This window comes from Pteropus alecto, unplaced genomic scaffold, assembly GCF_000325575.1.
Source record: "Pteropus alecto unplaced genomic scaffold, ASM32557v1 scaffold269, whole genome shotgun sequence".
Lineage (NCBI taxonomy): Eukaryota > Metazoa > Chordata > Mammalia > Chiroptera > Pteropodidae > Pteropus > Pteropus alecto.
Genome location: NW_006443566.1, coordinates 902,168 through 921,854, shown reverse-complemented (window position 1 = coordinate 921,854; position 19,687 = coordinate 902,168). Strand labels below are relative to the sequence as shown.

The window sequence follows — 19,687 nt, the reverse complement described above, 5'->3', positions numbered from 1 at the left end:
GGCGACTCTCAGCACCTCCCCGTTACTGGCGCCGGCGCTCCCGGGCCATATCCCTCCGTCCACACCACTCTCACTCTCAGCCCGGGCAGCGGCGCCAACTACACGGCGGCAGCGGCGAACCGGGGGGAGGGGGGCAAGAAGACTCGTCCGGCTCAGCCGCGCGGAGAGCGACTGCCTCCTCCGCCTTCTCCTCCTCCTCCTCCTGCTCCGCCGCCTCCTTCCCTCCTCCCCCCGCCGCTGCCGCTGCCTGGCCCTTCTCCTCCTTCTCCTCCTCCTCCTCCTCCTCCTCCTGCCGCTGCCGCCGCCGCTGGTGCCGCCGCTGGTGCCGCCGCTGCTGCTCCACCAACTACATCCGGGCAACTCGGAGGCTGCGGCCTTCGGCAAACCTCGGCAGTTTCCGCCGCACCCCTCCTCTCCCACCCTCGGCCTTCCTCCCCGCCCCGCGCAGCTCCGGAACGCCGCCTTCGGCAAACCTCGGCTCGCCCCGGTCTTCCTCTTCCTCTGAGGCCTGGCTCGCGGCCTCGCGACCCGTCAGCTCTTTCCGGTTACCGCTGCTTTTCCTCACGCTTAAGTCCAGCCACCGCCGTTCCAGTTTAGGGAGAGTCCTGCCTGGGGACCCGCTCGAGGCTGGTCCCAGGGGCCCCGGGGTGCGCGGGGAGGGAGCCGCCTTCGGGAGGAGGACGGTGGGGCGCGAGAGAAGCCATCTCGGACTAAATAAGGAGTCTGCGGCTGCTGCGCGTGCGCCGAGGCGGGGGCGGGGTGGGGGAGGGTGCCCGCGGGGAGCGCTCCGGCCGCCGGCCTCCGCCCCTTCGGGCTCGGGCGGGGTGGTCGCTAACCCCTCGTTAGGCAACAGACGGACGGTTACCCAAAAGCCTTCTCAGTGGGCAGCGACGGAAGCTCCCCGGAGGGAGGCGGGCAGCCCGCGACTGCTCCCTCCTGCCCGCTTCCTGGAGCAGGAACTGGGGCGCCAGCCTCAAACCCGACGCTTAACGCGCACCGGCCTGCGACGAGCAGGGGCTGCTTGGAGCCCGCGCGGCGCCGTCTTAGAAGTAAGTCTCACCCCTGGAAGCGAGCTTTCCAAGCAAGGGAAGATGAGTGTGAAAGATTTAGGGATATTATGCACAATGCGGTAAGGCCCCGTGCCTGCTCGTCTGTAAGGTGGTTTCTAGACTGAGCGGGGATCGCCTCTCCGGACAGTGAATTAAAACACTGGTTGAGCCTGGAGATTTAGAGGAAGGGGTGACTAAGAAAAAGTGTCGAACTGCCTCGTCCTTGTTAGATTTTCTATCCCTGGCCGCACCCTTTCTCCCCTCCTTTATTTCCCATTTTTCTCCTAGTTCCTCTTCCTCGCTGAAGTCCTTTGATGGAAAAAATTCATTTGGAGATTCGGCATATAAATCAAGGCATAGGATATTAAGTGGAGTTGTTACAAAATTGAATTGTAGAGACTTCTAGAGGCACAATAGTAACTGACATATAGGGAGGGAAAACAGTCGAATATACAAAATAATTTTACTTGAGGGTAGTGGTATTCACGTGATTTTTTTTCTTCTCTAAACTTGCAACATTAATGGAAAGAATTGTAGTGTACATAATAAAGTAAATATACAACTATTTTCATAGAAGCAAAAGCAAAATAGGAAACAAATCAGAAGAAACAAGACCTCCAAAAAACAATATCAAAAAGTAACACGTTTCATTATTGCTGGACCTAATGAAGAAATGGAATGATGTGAGGAAAGGGCCCTGAAATCACAATCGATTGAAAAAAATAATTACATTACTTTATCACATCCACGAATCAAATGTTAAGATTATTACTGTTTGTGAGGACTAATTAAAGCCTACTTAATGCCCACTTAAGCTGTCAGTAACTAAAGAAAAACTGCTAGTGACTGAAATGAGAAAAAAAAAGTCTTGTGTGATTTCTAACACTTATACATTGAAGACAGGAGACATCAGATTAGAAGAGTACAAAAAGTAATAGATAAATTTTAAGCAGAAACTTAGGAAACTGGCAGCAAACGTATTAATAATTTCTTGTTTGATAATCAAATGTCTGCTGAAATTCATATTTACTCTTTGATCAAAAGCAGCAAACTGGGTAGAACTATGGAGGAAACATTTCCAGGCAATGTGTAGTCATCCCTCGTTATTCACAGAGTCCATGTTTGCGAGTTCAACTACTCAGGAAAATTTATTTGTAACCCCCAGATCAATATGTGCAGCCTTCATGGACATGCGCAGATATAGGGAAATTTTTAACTTGTCTGACATACACATTCCCAGTTGAGGTTAAACAAGGCTATAATCAGCCTTGTTTCACCTCACACCAGAAGCAAATGTGCTTTTCATAGTATATATAGTGTCATGTTTTTCACTTTTTTGTGTTTTTTATTGGTGATTTTGCTGTCTTAAGTACTCACCGAGCATAGTGCTGAAGTACTGTCTGGCATTCCTCAGCACAGGAAGGCTGTAATGTGTGTTGTGCAGAAAACATGCATCCTAGATAAGCTCCCTTCAGGCTTATAATTAGTGCTCTTAGCCATGAGATCAGTGTTAATGAATCAACAATATATGTTAAATAAGGCGTCAGTCTAGAGCCATGCCACCCTGAATAAGCCTGATCTCAGCTGATCTCGGAAGCTAAACAAGGTCCAGCCTGGTTAGTACTTGGATGGGAGACCACCTAGGAAGACCAGGTGCTGTAGGCGTAAAAAACAAGGGATTGTAAGCTGACAAAGTCCTTGCAATCTGTGAAGTCAACCAAGGGTTGCCTCACCAATAAATAAATAAATAAATAAATATATAAATAAATAAATATTAAATGAGGTGTCTAAACAGAAACACACATGAAAGAAGGTTATATATTGATTGGTCACAACATTTTGTTAACCAATCTCAGAAACTTAACCCTGTATTTCTCCTAGGAGCAGTTCAGTATTCATTGTGACTTTACAGAACATAATTACCTCAAATAATGACAATGACTATTTCCTAAAGGACACATGTAAATTTTATGCCCGTTAAAAGAAAAATCATCTCATCGCCTACCTTAGATTCCATTATTCATTGTTATAAATCCTCCTTTGCAAATAACTTCAATCCTTACCTTTTGTCTTCCTTCATTTTACCTGCCTAAACCACAACCCTGGTTAATTTATTTTATGTTTGCATCAGAGCTGTTGAACTTGACTGGAGAAAAAAACACAACCATGCTAACTCCAAAGTGAGCTCCTCAGTGTTCTCACCCCCTCGGACTAATTTCCCCACTCTCTTAGACAGTTACTTAACATCTTTCTTCTGACTATATATGCTCATTCCTCACTCATAAGTCATTATATTGCTGCTTATGTCTCCAGAAAATAGAATAAATCAGTAATGGCTCCTGTTTCCCTCCACTATTGTACCTACCAACCTTCCTACATCTGAATACACTGCTGTGCTCCAGTAACTATGGATAAACTCAACATTCCTAAGACCAGATTTGCCACTTTTGTATTGAGTTCCATTTTACTCTTGAAATTGTCCACTTCCTTTATGAATTGTTTCCCTCTCATCTGGATCACTTCCATCAACTTATGAACATGATTTAATAGTTACCATCTTAAAAAAAAAAAAAAAAACTCTTGGCCCGTAACGCCTTCCATATATTACACCATTGCTGTGATCTGCTCTCCTCTACAGAAAAACTTTTATCTCTACTTCTACTCTCTCTTGAAACTACACTCCATTGAAACTGCTCAAGATCAGCAGTAGCCTCCATGTCCTCAAATCCAATTTTTATAACTCAGTCTTCATCTCATTTCACCTGTCAACATTTGAAACAGCTGATGACTTACTCTCTTCTTTCTGAAACGGCTTATCTTGCCTGCCAGAATTTCATTCTGTACTTATCTCTTCTCTTCCTAAATTGCTGTTCCTTAGTCTCCTTGCTGGTTCCTCATTTTCCAGTCTCCAAATGCTAGAGTGCCCCAGAATTCAAATCTCGCAAGTTGGACTGCTGCTTCTCTGTTCCCGCTCCCTCTGGCTAAATGAAATTCACATTTGACTCTCCAGCCCATACCATTATCCTAAACAGTAGACTCACACTTAACTGCCTGCCCTACAGCACTGCTTGAATGTCTAATAGGCATCATAAACTTAATATATCCAAAACCACTCTAAATCTGTCCCCCCCAAACCAATCCTGATCAGGTCTTCCCTGTTTCATGAAATAGCAACTCCATTATTACAGTTGAAGCTAAAAACTTAGGAATTATCCTTTATTCTTTCATATCGCATTCATTCCATCAGCAAATCCCATTCGTATTATCTTCAAAATATACCCAGAATCTCTGTTCACTACCTTTTTTCAAATTCACTCTGGTCTAAGCTACTACCTTCTTACATGTGAACCATAGCAAAGGCCTCCTAACTGATCTTTTATACTTATTTCCACATGGTCTGCTCACACAGCAATCAGTGTAGTCCCTTTAAAAGTCAGTATCATTCCTATCCTAAAACCCACAAGTTTTTTTGCTTCCCATCTCACTCAGAATAAAAGCCAAAGCTCTTACCATGGTCCAGTGACTTTACGTGCTTATTCTTTCCAGTGACTTTATGTGCTTATTCTTTCCCACCATTCTATCCTCCCTTTTTCTCTAATATGTCAAGCATGTCTCCATCTCAGAACTTTTGCACTACTACCCTTCTGTCTGGAATGCTCTTCTTGGTATGTACTTGGCTCACAGTACCACTTATTTAGGTCTCTGCTCAAATCTCATTTTATCACAAAGGTCCTTCCTTTGAGAAGTCTATGTAAATGGTACCCCACCATCTTCTCTCCCTTATCCTACTCTATTTTTTATATACAGTTTGCTATATAGTATGTTATACATTTTGTTTGGTTATCTCCCACTAAAGCGAAATCTCTGTAAATACTTGTTGAATGAAATGATATTTGCCTACAAAAATATATACAAGGAAAATAGCGAAATATTGTAATTCTCAAGAGGATAAGGCTTATGGTTCTATTTCTGATTACTTTCTAAAAGAACAGTAGAATTATAAATCCAGTCCTACTGTCACAAATAAAACAGGGAGAAAGCTGGGTTATTCCTAATACAGATAAAATATTATAACAGATAACATTTGAAAATGTGTATAAATTTGCATATATAACATCTTAAGCAGACCATTTTTTTTCTAATTAGGAAACTCAAGTTTGTAAATGAGCAAAACACCCATATTTCAATCAATAGATTGACACATATCGACCAATAGAGGAAGAAAACTGTCAGCCCATAGGCTGTAAGTGACCATGATCTTAATATGACCTATTGTTGGAGGAGGAATGGAAAGGCGAAGTCCTCAAGCCTCTAGTTGTAAAAGGGACTTTAAAAGGTTTTGCTGGAATATCTAAAAGTTCACAAAATAAGGATATATTCCTTGAACATTTTATCTACCTCTTTTCATTTCTGTCTTTTTCTTCTGTCCTTCTCAAACTTGGCATAGCACAGTGATTAAATGCATGAGTATTAGAATGACATACATGGAATTAAAATGTGGCTTTGGCTACATCATTGACTTACTAAGCAGTGTGACCTTGGGCAAATTACTAAAGTCTCATAGATTATGTTTTCTTTTATCTAAAATTGGCTTAATAGGGTATAAGGCTGTCCGTAGATAGTAAATAAAATTTTATAAATAATTTAGCAGCACCTGGTACATGCATGCTCCCCTACTGGTTATCATACATTCATTCAAAAAAGCATTGGGCTTCTCTGCATCGTGTCTTAGGATTATAGTATTAAGCAAATTCACTTGTTCTGGAGTTTTTATTTTTAACTACAATACATAACTAAAAGGAGACCCTTTTTGTTCTCAGATTTGTAATGTGAGGCTTTCATTCAATATGTGGAAAAATAAGAAAACTGCAACAAAAATTACAATTTAGAAAAAAGGAGTAAAAAACATTCAGGACAACACTGTATCAATATAAAGTTCCTCCAAGTGATAGATACTAAAGTGCAGCCAAAATTGAGAACTATACCCTAAACCCTTTGCTTCTGTCTGGCTATTCTTCAGCCTGGGTTAACCCGACTATTCACTTTTTTGGTACCTCTGAGCATCTATACACAGCTGAAGACTGTCGAACCATAGAATGGATAGATTCCACTAAAATCTCATGATCACCCAAATCAAAGGACCCCTCAGCACAGCCAAGCAATCTTACATTTCTCTCTTCAGCTTTCTCACCTGTTCCAACAAGTGTTTCAAACTTCCACTCCCCAAACCTATCCCCCTCATTTTAGTGCCTCCCCTTCACTGTCAGAAGATAACATCACTTCCTCCTAAACTAAAGTCACCAAATGGAAATTTCCTACTTCCAAATATGCAGATCTACTTATACTCAATTTATCCTTCTCTCTATTTACTCAACAATTTATTGAGTACCCAATGTGTGCCAGGGATACATTGAACAATACAAGTAAAAATCTCTCTTCTCCTGGAGCTTATATTCTAATGGGAAAAGACAGGCACAATGTAAATAAGTGATGTGATTATCTAGAAAGTAATAAGTGCTAGGGAAAAGTGTACCAAATTAAGGAGTAATATTTTAAATAGTGTCATTGAGCAGGGCACGTTTGAGCAAAGACTTGCAGTGTGAATGGGGAGCAAGCTGTACGGGTGTCTGGAGAGGAATGTCCCTGGCAAAGGGAATAGCAAAAGCAAATGTCCTGTGGTAGGAGTGTGCCAGGGTGTTCAAGAACAGTAAAGAAAGCTATACGGGTGAAATGTAGAGACTGAAGGGGAAAGTATTAGAAAATGAGATCAGGTTAAAGAAGGAGGTGGGGAAGTGGATCACAAAGGATCTAATAGGCTATTAGAAGGATGGCTTGCGCTCAAATGTGAAACCATTGGAGAACTATGAGCAGAGAAATGACAACTGGCTACTGCGTTTAGAATAGTCTATATCACAAGGAAAGAAACAAGAAAACTATATCTGCACTGTCCTAAGGTCACTGTTTCAAAATAGAAGTTAAACCTCTCTAAGGACATTTCCTTCACATACACTTTTCTTCCACCCCTTCAGTTACTTCATCGATTATCCTTAGTTTACTCAAACTCTCCCTTTCATTTGAATCATTTCCATTTGTTTTTAAACATGTCTGAGGCCTACATCAAAAAAAAAAGGAAAACCACCTTCCTTGATGCCAGTTACTGTTCTGTCACATTCCTCACTTCAGCCAGACTTCCAGTAACGCTTGTCTCTGACACCTCACCAGTTTCATTCTTCACTCTATTCCTATTTCAGGTCACTGTAGTCTGGCATCTGCTCCCATAACATCATAATAATAGATTTTCCTAAGGCAGTTCTTCAGGAGGTAGTGCTGATTCTTCGGGGGACATTTGGAAATATGTCGCACTATGTTTTTGGTTTTGACTTGTATATTTTTGGTTATAACTTAAAGGGTAGGAGTGCTAGTGGTGTTTAGTTGTCGAAGATCAAGGATTGCCTAATATACTGCAATGTGTAGAACAATCCCTACCTTTCGCACATTTTAAGAGTTGTCCTGATCAAAATACCAAAATCACCCCATTGAAAAATAGTCTTAATGTTGTGACTTCTATATACCTATATCCACTGAACATTTTTCAATCTTTTTCCTGCTTAATCTTAGAATATTTGACACTGATATCTACTTTCTTTGCATTACTCTTTTCTCTTGGTTTCTGTAATATATCACATTCTTTGTTTTTATCCTACCTCTGTGACAACTTCTCTCATTCCTTTTTACAGACCCATCCTCCTCCACTACCAGATGTTGAGCTTCTTCAGGATCAGTCCCTTGGCAGTGATATCAGCAAAAATGGCGAGTAAGGAACTCCAAGGACATGTACGGCCGCATAAACAGCAAAGAAGTTGGCAGAAGTTGGCAGAACCAAGTTTATGTGAACTCTGGGAACTAGTCAAACATTACAGTAACCAGACAAATACTTAATCAAGAAACAGGTTTTTGAAGCTCAATAGAAGGGCTTTGTGTCATTTAAACTTATAATGGCCCCATTTCCTCATTCTCAGTTCAGTGGCAGTTTTGAAGATAATCAACATTTCTAGTGTAGATTCCTGGTGCCAGAGAGAGGACGACCTTGTCCTCCAAGACTTGTGATAGTTTGTTTTAAACTTTCTATTAGCTCCCTGAAGCACTGGTGCAAAGAAAGACTTCTGTGTTTCACCTAACCCAGAACTCTTCTGAGGCAACGAGGTGACTGCTCAAGGGGCATTTGTCAAAAACATTTAAAGGAAAATTTATTAGCTGCTGCCAACTAGGAAGACATAAAAATTGGGGCAACCAATAGACACACAAAATCGTAGGAGGGAAGACTAAAGAGTGAGATACCTTGGAGAATAAAGTCTTTGAAAATTTCCCGCGTATTCCTGAGAATCTAAAAGAGCACATGCATGCACTAAAGTAGATTTGTAATTTGCACAGCTGAATGTTGAAGGTGTGGCAAAGACTGAAAGTTTTTATTTATTTATTTTTTGGTCCTAGGCATTTAAGGAAATCTCTGTTGAATCACTAGTTGACCTCTAAGCAAACAAAAATATCAATGGCCACACACAGGAATACAAAGTTTACAAAATTAGTTCAGAAAAGTCATTAAACAACAGCAACCAAAACAAGTAGCAACAACAAACTCTAAGGAAGGAGGAAAATCTGATTTCTAGATTTGCCACATTATAATAAAATGTCCAGTTTTCAACAAAAATTACAAAGCAGACATAGAATCGAGACAGTATGGCCCAATACCCAGGAAAAAAAATTAATAGAAACTGTCCTCAAGGATGCACACATATTGGACTCACTAGACAAAGACTTTCCATTAACTATTAAATATTTAAATATGCTGCAAGAGCTAAAGGAAACCATAGACAAAGAACTAAAAGAAATCAAGAAAGCAATGTCTCACCAAATAGAGAATATCAGTAAAGAGATTGAAATTACAAATAGCAACCAAATAGAAATTCTGGAATGGAAGAGTACAATAACTGAAACTAAGAATTCACTGGAGGAGTTCAGCAGCAGATACGAATAGTCAGAAGAAAGAATCAGCAGACTTCAAGATAGGTCAATTAAGATTACCCAATTCGAAGAGCAGAAAGGAAAAAATACAGAAAAATGAATAGAGCCCGAGACCAGTGGGACAACGTCAAGCAAATCAAGATATGCATAATGAGCATCCCAGAAGGAGCGGGGAGAGAGAGAGGGGACAAAAGAATATTTGAAGAAATAATGGTCAAAAACTTTCGAAATTTGATGAAGGATTTGAATCTAGATGCCCTGGAAGCTCAACAAATAAAAGGATAAACTCAGACCCACACCAAGACATATAATCACACTGTCAAAAGTCATAGACAAAGAATCCTGAAGTGAGAAGCGAGTCTTACATTCAGGGTCCTTAATAAGATTAACTTGATTTTTTTTCACCAGAAACCGTGGAAGCCAGGAGGGAGGGAGTCAGATGACATATTCAAGAGTTTAAAGAAAAACTGTCAGCCAATAATTCGATATTCAGCAAAATTATCCTTCACAAGTGAAAGAGAAATAAGACGTTCTCAAAATAAAAAGTTTGTCACTAGAATACCTGCCTTACAAGAAATACTAAAGAGAGTTCTTCATCTTGAAGAGAAACTGACAGTAACTTGAATCCATGTGAAATAAAAAACACCGTTAGAGGTAACTAGGTAGATATAAAAGGGTTACTGTATTTTGGATTAGTAACTATGATTTAAAAGAACAGAAAAAGCAATTATAAGTCTACATTATCGAGCACACAATGCATAAAGATAATTTATAATAACATAAGAGGGTAAGGATGAAGCCTAGGAGCAAACAGTTTTTTTACTATTGAAACTGAGTCAGTTTTTATCCAAATACATTGTTGTAAGTTCATTATAATCCTGAGGGTAACTATTGAGAGAATAACTAAAAATTATGTAGTAAAATAAATGAGAAAGGAATCAAAATGTAATCTAACAAATGAAGTAGTGGAGGATTTGGGCAACAAAAAAAATTACAACATGAAAAACAAATGGCAAAGTAAAAATTTCCTTGTCACTGATTACATTAAATGGAAATTCATGAAACTAATTAGCAGGCAGAGATTGGCAAAATGAACTTTTCCAATTCTAACTACATCCTGTGTATAAGCGATTCAGTTTAGAACCAAAGACAAATGGGTTAAAAGTGAAAAGATGGGAAAAGATACTCCAAGATATCTCAAGTGTATGTGGAACAGTCTCCAGCATAGAATATATGTCCACAAAACAAGGCTTACTATATTTTAAAAGGTTAAAATCTACCAAGTATCATCTCTGAGCACAATGGAATGAAACTAGAAATAGCACACCTTAAACCACCAATGGGTCAAAGAAGTCAAAAGAGAAATTAGAAAATAATTTTAGATAATTTTTCTTTTAATAAAAGCAGTAACGGAATGCAGCAAAAGCAGTGCCCAGAGGGAAATTTATAGCTATAAATGCCTACATTTAAAAAGATCTAGAATCAGTAACCTAACCTTCCAAAGTAAACCCAAAGCTAGCAGAAAGAAGGAAATAATAAAGATTAGAGGAGAGGTAAATAAACCATAGAAAACAATGCAACCAAAAGCTGGTTCTTTGAAAAGATTGATAAAATTAACAAACCTTTTTTGACCAAGAAAAAAAGATTCAAAACTAAAATTAGGAATTAAGGGGGGCATTATCACCAACCTTACAGAAATAAAAAGAATTATAAGAACACTATTAATTGTATGCCAACCAGTTAGATTAGTTAGATGAAATGTATAAATTCCTAAAGACAAACTATGAAAACTGGCTCAAGAAATAGAATAGTCTTAGAACAGTACAGGTAAATAGATTCAATCAATAACCAAAAGACTTCCATCAAAGGAAAGCTAGAACCATATGACTTCACTGGTGAGTTCAATCAAAGATTTAAAAACATCAGTCCTTTCCAAACTTTTACCAAAAAAAAAAAAAAAAAAATAGAGGAAAAGGGAACACTTACTAATTCATTCTATGAGACCAGCATTACTGTGAAAATAAAGCCAAAGACATCACTAGAAAATAAAACTACAGACCAATATTCCTAATGACTATAAATACAAAGATCCTCACCAAAAAGTGAACATAGCCCCACATTAAAAGGATTATATACATGATCAACTTGAATCCACACACAAAAAAAACCTGTTGGAGCTAATAAGTTTAGCAAAGTCACAAGTTATAGGATCAACATAAAAAATCAATTGTCTCTACATTTGCAGTGAGCATACCAAAAAATGAAATTAACAATTTCATTTACAACAGCATCAAAAAATAAAATACTAAAGTTTAAATGAGGTATAAGACTTGGACATGAAAACTACAAGACATTTTTGAAAGATTCAAGAACACCTAATTAGAAATACATCCATGTTCCTATATTGGAAGACAATATTGTTAAAATATCAATACTCCCTAAATCGATCTGCAGAGTCACTGCAATTCCTATCAAAATTCCAGGTTCCTTTTTTTTTTTTTTTTTTTTTTGCATAAATTGACTAGTTTTTCTTAAAATTCATGTGGAATTGCAAAGGACCCCAAAATAATCCTGAAATTTAAAAAATTGGAGAATTCATACCTCCTGATTTCAGAACTTATTACAAAACTACAGTAATCGAAACTGTGGTGTTGGCAGGAGAATATAGATGTCAGTGTAACAAATGAAAGTCCAGAAGTAACCCTATAGATCTATGGTCAATTAATTGTGACAAAGATGTCAAGAGAGATCACTGGGGAAAGAATAGTATTTTTGATACATGTGACAAAACTGGATATCCACATGAAAAAGAAAATTTGGTCCCATACCTCACAGCATATAAAACATCGACTCAAAACTAATCAATGACTTCGAGAGGGAAACTGCAAATCATAGAAGAAAATATTGAGGTAAAGCTGCATGACTTTGGATTTGGCAATGGATTCTTATGACATCAAGAGTACAAGTAATGAAATGAAAAATAGCTAAATGGACTTCTGTATATCAAATGATACCATCAAGAAGTAGCCCATTAAGTGGGAGAAAATATTTGTCCAATCATCTATTTGATAAGGGTCATTGTCTTGAATATATAATTCCTAAGTCATCAATAAAAAGTTTAAAGATGGGCAAAGGAATTGAATAGACGATTCTCCAAGGGAGTTATTCTAATGGCAAAGAAATATATGGAAAAAATTATCAACATCATAAGTCATTAAGGGAATGCAAATCAAAACTACAATGAGATACCATTTCGCACTAGGATAGCTATAATTTAAAAAGTATTGGCAAGGATGTGAAGAAAATGGAGCCCTCATAAATTTCTGGTGGGATTGTAAAGTGGTGTAGCTACTGTGGAAAACAGTTTAGTGGTACCTCAAAAGTAAACATGAAATTACTGTGTGCCCCAGCAAATCTCCTAAATATATACTCCAGAGAACTGAAAAAAGCTATTCAAATGAAAACTTCTACATGAATGTTTTGTTTATAGCCAAGTAATCAAAAAGTGGAAATGACCAAAGTGTCCATCAATATATAAGTAGATGAACAAGATATGGTATACCCATACAGTGGAGTATTATTCAGCCATAAATAGAAATGAAGTACTGATACATGGTGCAACATGGATCAGTTTGAAAAACATGTCAAGTTGAAAGCCGCACACAAAATGCTACATGTCAGATGATGCCATTTATGTTAAATGTCTAAATCCTGCAAATCCATAGAGATAAAAAGCAGATCGGCAGTCGCCAAGGGCTAGAGAGACATAGGATTGGGGAATTACTGCTTAATAGATATGGGATTTCTTTGTTCAGTGATGAACATGTTCAAATTTAGATAGTCTTGATGGTTGCAAACATAGTGAATGTACTGGAAATCACTGGAATGAACTAATTAGTTAAAATGGTGAATTTTATGTCTTGAAATTTACCTCAATTTAAAAAAAAGTTCCTTTCCTCACTACTTTTTTCCCACTCCCATGGCTTCTGTGTATAGTTACCAGTTATACACATATAATTCACTAATCTGTATCTCTAGTCTGGATCTTTTCTGACGTCCAAGCTTAAATATTCAGCTGCTTACTTAGCTAACACCTCAACATGAATGCTTTAAATGCATTCTTGAAACACAAAACTGAGCTCATTACCTTACCTTTCATACTCACTGAGGGTTCACTATGTTAGGATTGAAGTAAGTGTTTTACATTTTTAAATTTCTTTAATCCTCCCAAGAACCTCATATTATCTTTCTGCAGTGAGAAAATTGAGAGGTAAAATAACTTGGGGGATATTACACACTTTGTATGTAAGGCTAACTTTGAACAAAGACATCCTGACTTTTCAAAGTCTATATTATTAATGCTAGACCATCTACTTTGTTATAGAAACCTAGAAGTCATTGTTGTCACTTCTCTCCATTACACACCATATTTGATTCATCATTAGGTCCTATTAATTAATTATCTTTCTCACTTCATCCAGTTTCTTCATCTCTACCATCATAAGCCTCATCCAAGCCACCATCTTTTGTCTATACAATGGCCTTCTAACTGTTCTTTCCATATTCACTGAGAACAACCTAATGAAAAATAATTTATTATTTTTCAAGCAGGAGTTCATATTGGCTTATTCCCAAGGAGCATTTCCAAATATTAATCGAGTTTGGCCACATAGAAAACCTTAGTGAATTTCAAAAGATAAAAATCTTAAAAGCTATTCTTAAGATGTCAGTGCAATAAAACCTGAAGTCAATAATGGTTACTTTTATTTTGGGTGATTTTAATTTCTGGTTTATTGTCAGTCTCTCCAAGGCTCCTGCCTTAATTTTTGGTGACTTTAATATATACATTAATACTCTTTCTAATACCTTGACTTTCATCTCGAACACCTTTTCACTCACCTAAGCCACTCCATTAATCATTCCCTGTTTGGAGCTACTTACTACCAGTAACTTTTAATTCTCTATGATCTCAATTTCATGTATCCCTCCTCTCTGACTATCACCTCGTATCTTTGTAACTCACCCCATCTAGACACTGGTTCCCAACAATTCTTCAAATTCATTAGCAGTTTTCCAATATATTGGTCCTATCACTGTTTCACTCCCCCGACCTCCCCTCCTCCCACCTCCTGCCTTTTCACACTATTTAAATTCCATAGTCAATTACTGATCACTCCTTTAGATATTCCCTTGATTTCCTCTCTTACTTCATCATACTCACCTGGCAAAACCATAACTCTAATCTTTGTCCATCTATTCCACTCAGGCTTACATGTAGCTGAACATGACTGGAAGAAAAACACAAGAGTGTTAAGAGGTCTCAATTTAAATTTATGAACGCAAACCTCGAGTAATTTCAAAGTGTTGCTAGGCAATCAATATTTGCTTCATTGGGGGGATCGTTTTATGAACTATACATATAGATGTCTAATCAATGTACTGTATACTTGAAACTAATTAAAATAAATTTTTAAAAATTATATTTCTTCAAGTTCATTCACTCTCCCCCTTTTTTAACAACCATTTTATACAATTCTTCTCTTCATATTTTCACTTTCTACTCCTAATCTTACCCTCAGTGATAACTTTTCCTATTTCCTGGAGAAAACTGAAACAGACAGAGCTCCTGCCACTACATCTATCTACCTGTCGGCATCTGAACTCATGTACCCTGATTTTGAGCCTATTTACTATACAATGATGCATGCTTTCCATGCCCTTATCTAAAATCAGCCTCCCTGCTCATGTACTACTACATCAGAGATCAGCAAACTATAGCCCGTGGGCCAAATACTGCCCTTTGTTTTCATATGACCTGTGAGCCAAGAATGATTTTTATATTTTTAAATAGTTGAAAATACACACACACACATATACACACACACATACACACATACACACATACACACCACAGAGAGAGAGGGAGGGACGGAGGGAGGGAGACAGACAGACCAACCAGGTGTGGCCCACAATGCCAAAAATAATCACTGCCTGGCCATTTATAGAAAAAGTTTTCTGATCCTATAGTAGATCCCATCCTTTCTCTCCTCCTCAGTGATACTAACAATTCTCTCTTCTCTCTCCTACATTAACAAATTTTTGCCTCCATACTAAATTATTTTCACTTGAAATAATAGTCTACAGTTGTCTCAAATTCCTCCCTTCTAATTATCCCTTGAACCTACTCCAATCAGGTTTTCACCCCCACACCAAAACTGTTCTTGTCAAGGTCACTAATACCCTCCATATGCTAATTCTAATGGTTAATCTTCAGTCCTAACACAGTTGACCTATAACAACGTTTGACACTGGATTACTCCTTCCTTCTTAATATATACTTTTTTCTTGATTTCTAGAATGTCGCACTTTCTCCATTACTGATGTTTCCTTTATTGGTCTTATCCTCCTTCCTGATCTCACATCAGAGTGCTCCAGGGCTCAGCCCCTTCTCCATCTGTACATCTTGGTGATCTAGTTTCATGGCTTTTAAAATCATCTATTTGCTAACAACTTCTAAATTTATATCTAGCCTTAATTTCTTTCCTGAAATCCAATTTTTTCTATCTGTCTATCAAAATCTCCATTTGGATGTCAAATGGCATCTGAAAATTAACATCCAAAAGCAAATTCCTGATCTTCAACTCTAAACTTATTCAGGATTCATTCTCATTTCACTGATGCTAACTTCTCTTCATATTGCTTAGGCTAAAAACTTAAGAGTCACCGTTGATTTTCCTTTTTTACACCACGCATTCATTCTATCGAGAAATTATGTTGGCTGTACCTTTGAAATAGAACCAGAGCAATTCTCAGGTCCTCTACTGCTGCTACCTTAATCCAAGCTACTATCATCCTTCACCTGGAATCCTGCTCAGTTTTCTGTTTACTATTTGATTTTTTTCTGGTTTTACTCTTTCTCCCAACAGTCTATGCTTAACATACGGGTAGTGATGCTTTTAAAATATAAATCACTGTGTCACTTATCTGCTTAGAAATCTTCAATGACTCTCATCTTCGCTAACAGTGAAACCTGAAGTCATAATAAAAGCCCTGTAGGAATTGGCCTCCCTTTCTTCTCTGACCTCATCTCCAGTTCTTTGCCCTTGCTTTCTCCAGTGGCCTCTTTGTCTTTCAAATACTCTGGACATGCTACTATTTGAGGATTTTTGTACAAGCTGTTTACTCTGCATTCTGCTATATATCCATTTGGCTAACTCACTTTAAGTCTTTGCTCAAATTTGACCTTTTTAGGGCATCCCAATTTGATCACTATATTTAAAATCATGATCCTTCTACCTGCACTCATGATTTCCCTTTCTCTGCTCTTTTTATTTTACCTATAACACTTATCACCTTCTAGCATGACATATAATTATTGTTTATTGCTTATCTGCTGCCCACTAATGTAAGTTCTGTAAAACTAGGAATTTTTGTTTCTTTTGCTCACTGATCTATCCCATGTGTGTGGCTCATAGCTGATCCTCAATAAGGATTTAATGAATGAATGAATGAACAAAACAAAGTGGATCAAAAAAAAACAAAACAAAACAAAAAGACTTGCTAGTTTTTAAAACACTTGTGGATGAAAAAGGTATGTACAAGATCAGTGACATAACGTAACCTCACAGCGTTATCTGATCATAAAATACTAACTGGGCAGGTCTTAGTGAGTAGTCATGCCCCAGGCCTATACCTTCTTTAGCACAGGTTTTTAAGCAAGCCCTGTCCATTGTTCTCGTGCATCTAGGTTAAGAAACCTTTGAAATTCCAGAGGTAATCCTCTTTTTCCAGATCCCTTGAAGGCATAACTACCCTCAAGGGAGCACATAATTATCCTGTACCTTGCTTTTTCTCACAATCACGTAATCTTCCTTACATTCCTTCCTTAATTCCAAAAGCATAAAAGAAGCTGTGAAACTCATTCTCTGGAACATTTAAGATCTTGCTTCCTGGCATTTTGGCTCAAATAAACTATTATAAAAATGTTCTACAAGTTTGGATGTTTCTTATGTCAACACACTGTACTACACACTTATTGGGTCACAGCAGAAGTCAGAGTCGAGATTACAAATTGAAAAACTAGAACAATCCATATGAAAATATATAGTGTTGATATAAGAATATCCTATTTTATACCCAGGAATAGGATTAAAAGGAGTATCAAGACTTATATTGAGAATATCTTAAGAATTTACTGAAAGACATAAAACAATTTGACTAAATTGAAAGCCATTTAATTTCCCGGATAGGATAAATTAATATTATAAAAGAGGATGGAGCTTCCAAATTAATATATAAATGTACTTAAAGTTTAGTCACAATCATAGCTTTGGGGAAGTGAGGATTGTATTTGATGAGTTCACTTTAAAATTTGTTTTGAGAAATTAATGAAAAATTCAAAATTATGAGTAAAGAATAAAGGGGAGCTTTTTATATCATACATTAAAATTCACTATAAAACTAAGGTAATTTAAAATATGTTATGGATATTGGGAGAGATAAATACTATGTAGAATGCAATAAAGTCCAAAAATAGCTCCATGTGGTTACGACATATCAGTGTGTTATAAAGGAGACATTATAAATCAGTAGCAAATTGATGAAATATTCAAAAATGATATTGGAACAATTGGCTATCGATTCTGGAAAAAAGAAAATTAGATACCCTCTTCAGATCATACTCCAATATAAATTCTTGGTTTATTACATCTCTATATATTAAAAATTAAAGAATAAACTACCAAAATAAAACATAGAATAGTTTTGATCTAGGAGTAACAAGATGTGAAACCCAGAAGCCATGGAGAAAATGATTGATAGATTTGACATAGACACACTTTAAAATTTCTAGTCTATGGCCATGCCACCCTGAACAAGCCCAATCCCGTCTGATCTCAAAAGCTAAGCAGGGGGAGGCCTGGTTAGTACTTGGATGGGAGACCACCTAGGAAGACCAGGTGCTGTAGGCATAAAAAATAAATTAAATAAAAAAATAAGGGATTGTAAGCTGACAAGGTCCTTGCAATCTGTGAGGTCAACCAAGGGTTGCCTTGCCTAAAACAAAACAAAACAAAACACAAAACTTCTTCATGGTGAAAAATGCACCATAAATAAAGTTAGAAAATAAATTATGGATTTGGAGAAAATAATTGCAATATATAAAAGAATCAAGTTTATTTATATTCTATACATAGAGCTCCTAAAATCAGTAAAAAGGCTAGTAAAAAAGTATATAAAATAATAGATGAATCAGAAGAAGAAATACGAATGGCTTCTAAACAGCAAAAATGTTGAATTTCACATATAAACTAAGAAATACAAATAAAAATAAAATGAACTTTCAATTCAAGACTAGACTGAGTACCTGCATGTAGCTCTTTTAAGGTCCATTTTATTAATTTCATGATTATATACCCTTATGTTTATTTCACTATTATCTTCATATTACAGACAAGAAAATGAGGGCACAAAATAATTAAATTAGTTGGCCAAAGTCACAGATAATAAAAGGAGCAGAGCTGGGCAGTTTGGCTCTTGGATCTACTCTCTAAGCCATTACACCATGCTACCTCTAAATGAATTAAAGCAGAGTTTTCAGTTATAATCTGGGAATAGTCCAAACACTTTCAGAAGATCTATGAAGTCAACTTTTCATAATAATAAAACTATTTGACTTTTTCACTTTGATAAATGTACAGTGCCGTTTTCGTGAAGCGACATGATGTGTAATGTTGCAAAAGACTGAATGTAGAAGTAGATATGAGATTATAGCTAAATTCCATTAAGCCAGATAGAAAAGAGGTTTCCAAAAATGTAGACAAAATCACTCTTTTGAAAGATATAGTTATTTTTCATAAAAATATTTATGTTAACACGTAGTTTATTTTAAATGAATTAATAAATATTTTAAAATTTTCTCTTTTAATTTCTAATATAGTAACTATCAATAGATAAAATCCACATAAACAAAAGCTCTTTGGAGACCTCAATAATTTTTAAGGATGTGAAGTGATCCTGAGACCACAAAGTTTGAGAACTACCACATTAAAGAATTAACTTCAGACGACTGATAGCTGGGTCAATTGGGCCTCTATCCCCTTTTCCATTTTCCACACCTATACAGAGCATACCCTGGAGGAATCTGGGGCTTTTCCCCTCAAGGATAAATATCTCAAGAATAAAATCTCTAGGCTAGAGCAGTGCTTCCCAAAGCATAGTATAGAAAACCAATTGAGATAGTACTATGCAGCCTATTTCTACTCCCTAGGCACAAGCATGTGCACAAGTACAAAATGTCCATTGAACAGTAGGCACCCTCTGTCCAATAAATAGCTCCGCCCTAGCATGCTGGCAGATGTAACTGGGCTCCCTGTTAGAGAGCATGCTTATCTAGGGCCACCAGCAAGGGTCATCCTAGATGACAAAGGAGTAACTGATGTCTATAATCTGCTGTGGCTGGAAAGGCAACTGATTCTGGTTTTCCACTTAATATATTGCCTATAATGTTTCTTTTTAAGATATAGTTAATTTTAAAATCGAGTTAATTTAAGAAAAAGTATTAGAAAAATGTTACATATTACATGAATATGGCAAAAATTAAGTGAGCAAAGTTTGAG

The 19,687-nt window shown here is 37.2% G+C and overlaps 1 protein-coding gene, 1 long non-coding RNA gene and 2 pseudogenes across 4 annotated transcripts in view; 3 read left to right on the top strand and 1 right to left on the bottom strand.

The window, feature by feature from the left end:
* WAC (WW domain containing adaptor with coiled-coil) overlaps positions 1-867 on the bottom strand; it is an 80,349-nt gene extending 79,482 nt beyond the window's left edge. Inside the window, exon 1 of one of the 3 annotated variants that reach the window (XM_006924168.3) lies at positions 474-867. The gene's annotated coding sequence lies outside the window, so the exon portion shown is untranslated. The remainder of the gene's footprint in view (positions 1-473) is intronic. The other 2 variants (XM_015598741.2, XM_006924169.3) reach the window with 2 other exon arrangements.
* A 42-nt stretch (positions 868-909) lies between these two features.
* Positions 910-11,035, top strand: LOC107196556. The gene is made up of 2 exons (XR_001517995.2): positions 910-1,049; positions 7,787-11,035. It is a non-coding gene; the product is annotated as an uncharacterized LOC107196556 (long non-coding RNA).
* On the top strand, positions 2,596-2,714 carry LOC112472860 (annotated as a pseudogene).
* A 6,886-nt stretch (positions 11,036-17,921) lies between the features above and the next one.
* On the top strand, positions 17,922-18,040 carry LOC112472848 (annotated as a pseudogene).
* Positions 18,041-19,687: the final 1,647 nt, after the last annotated feature.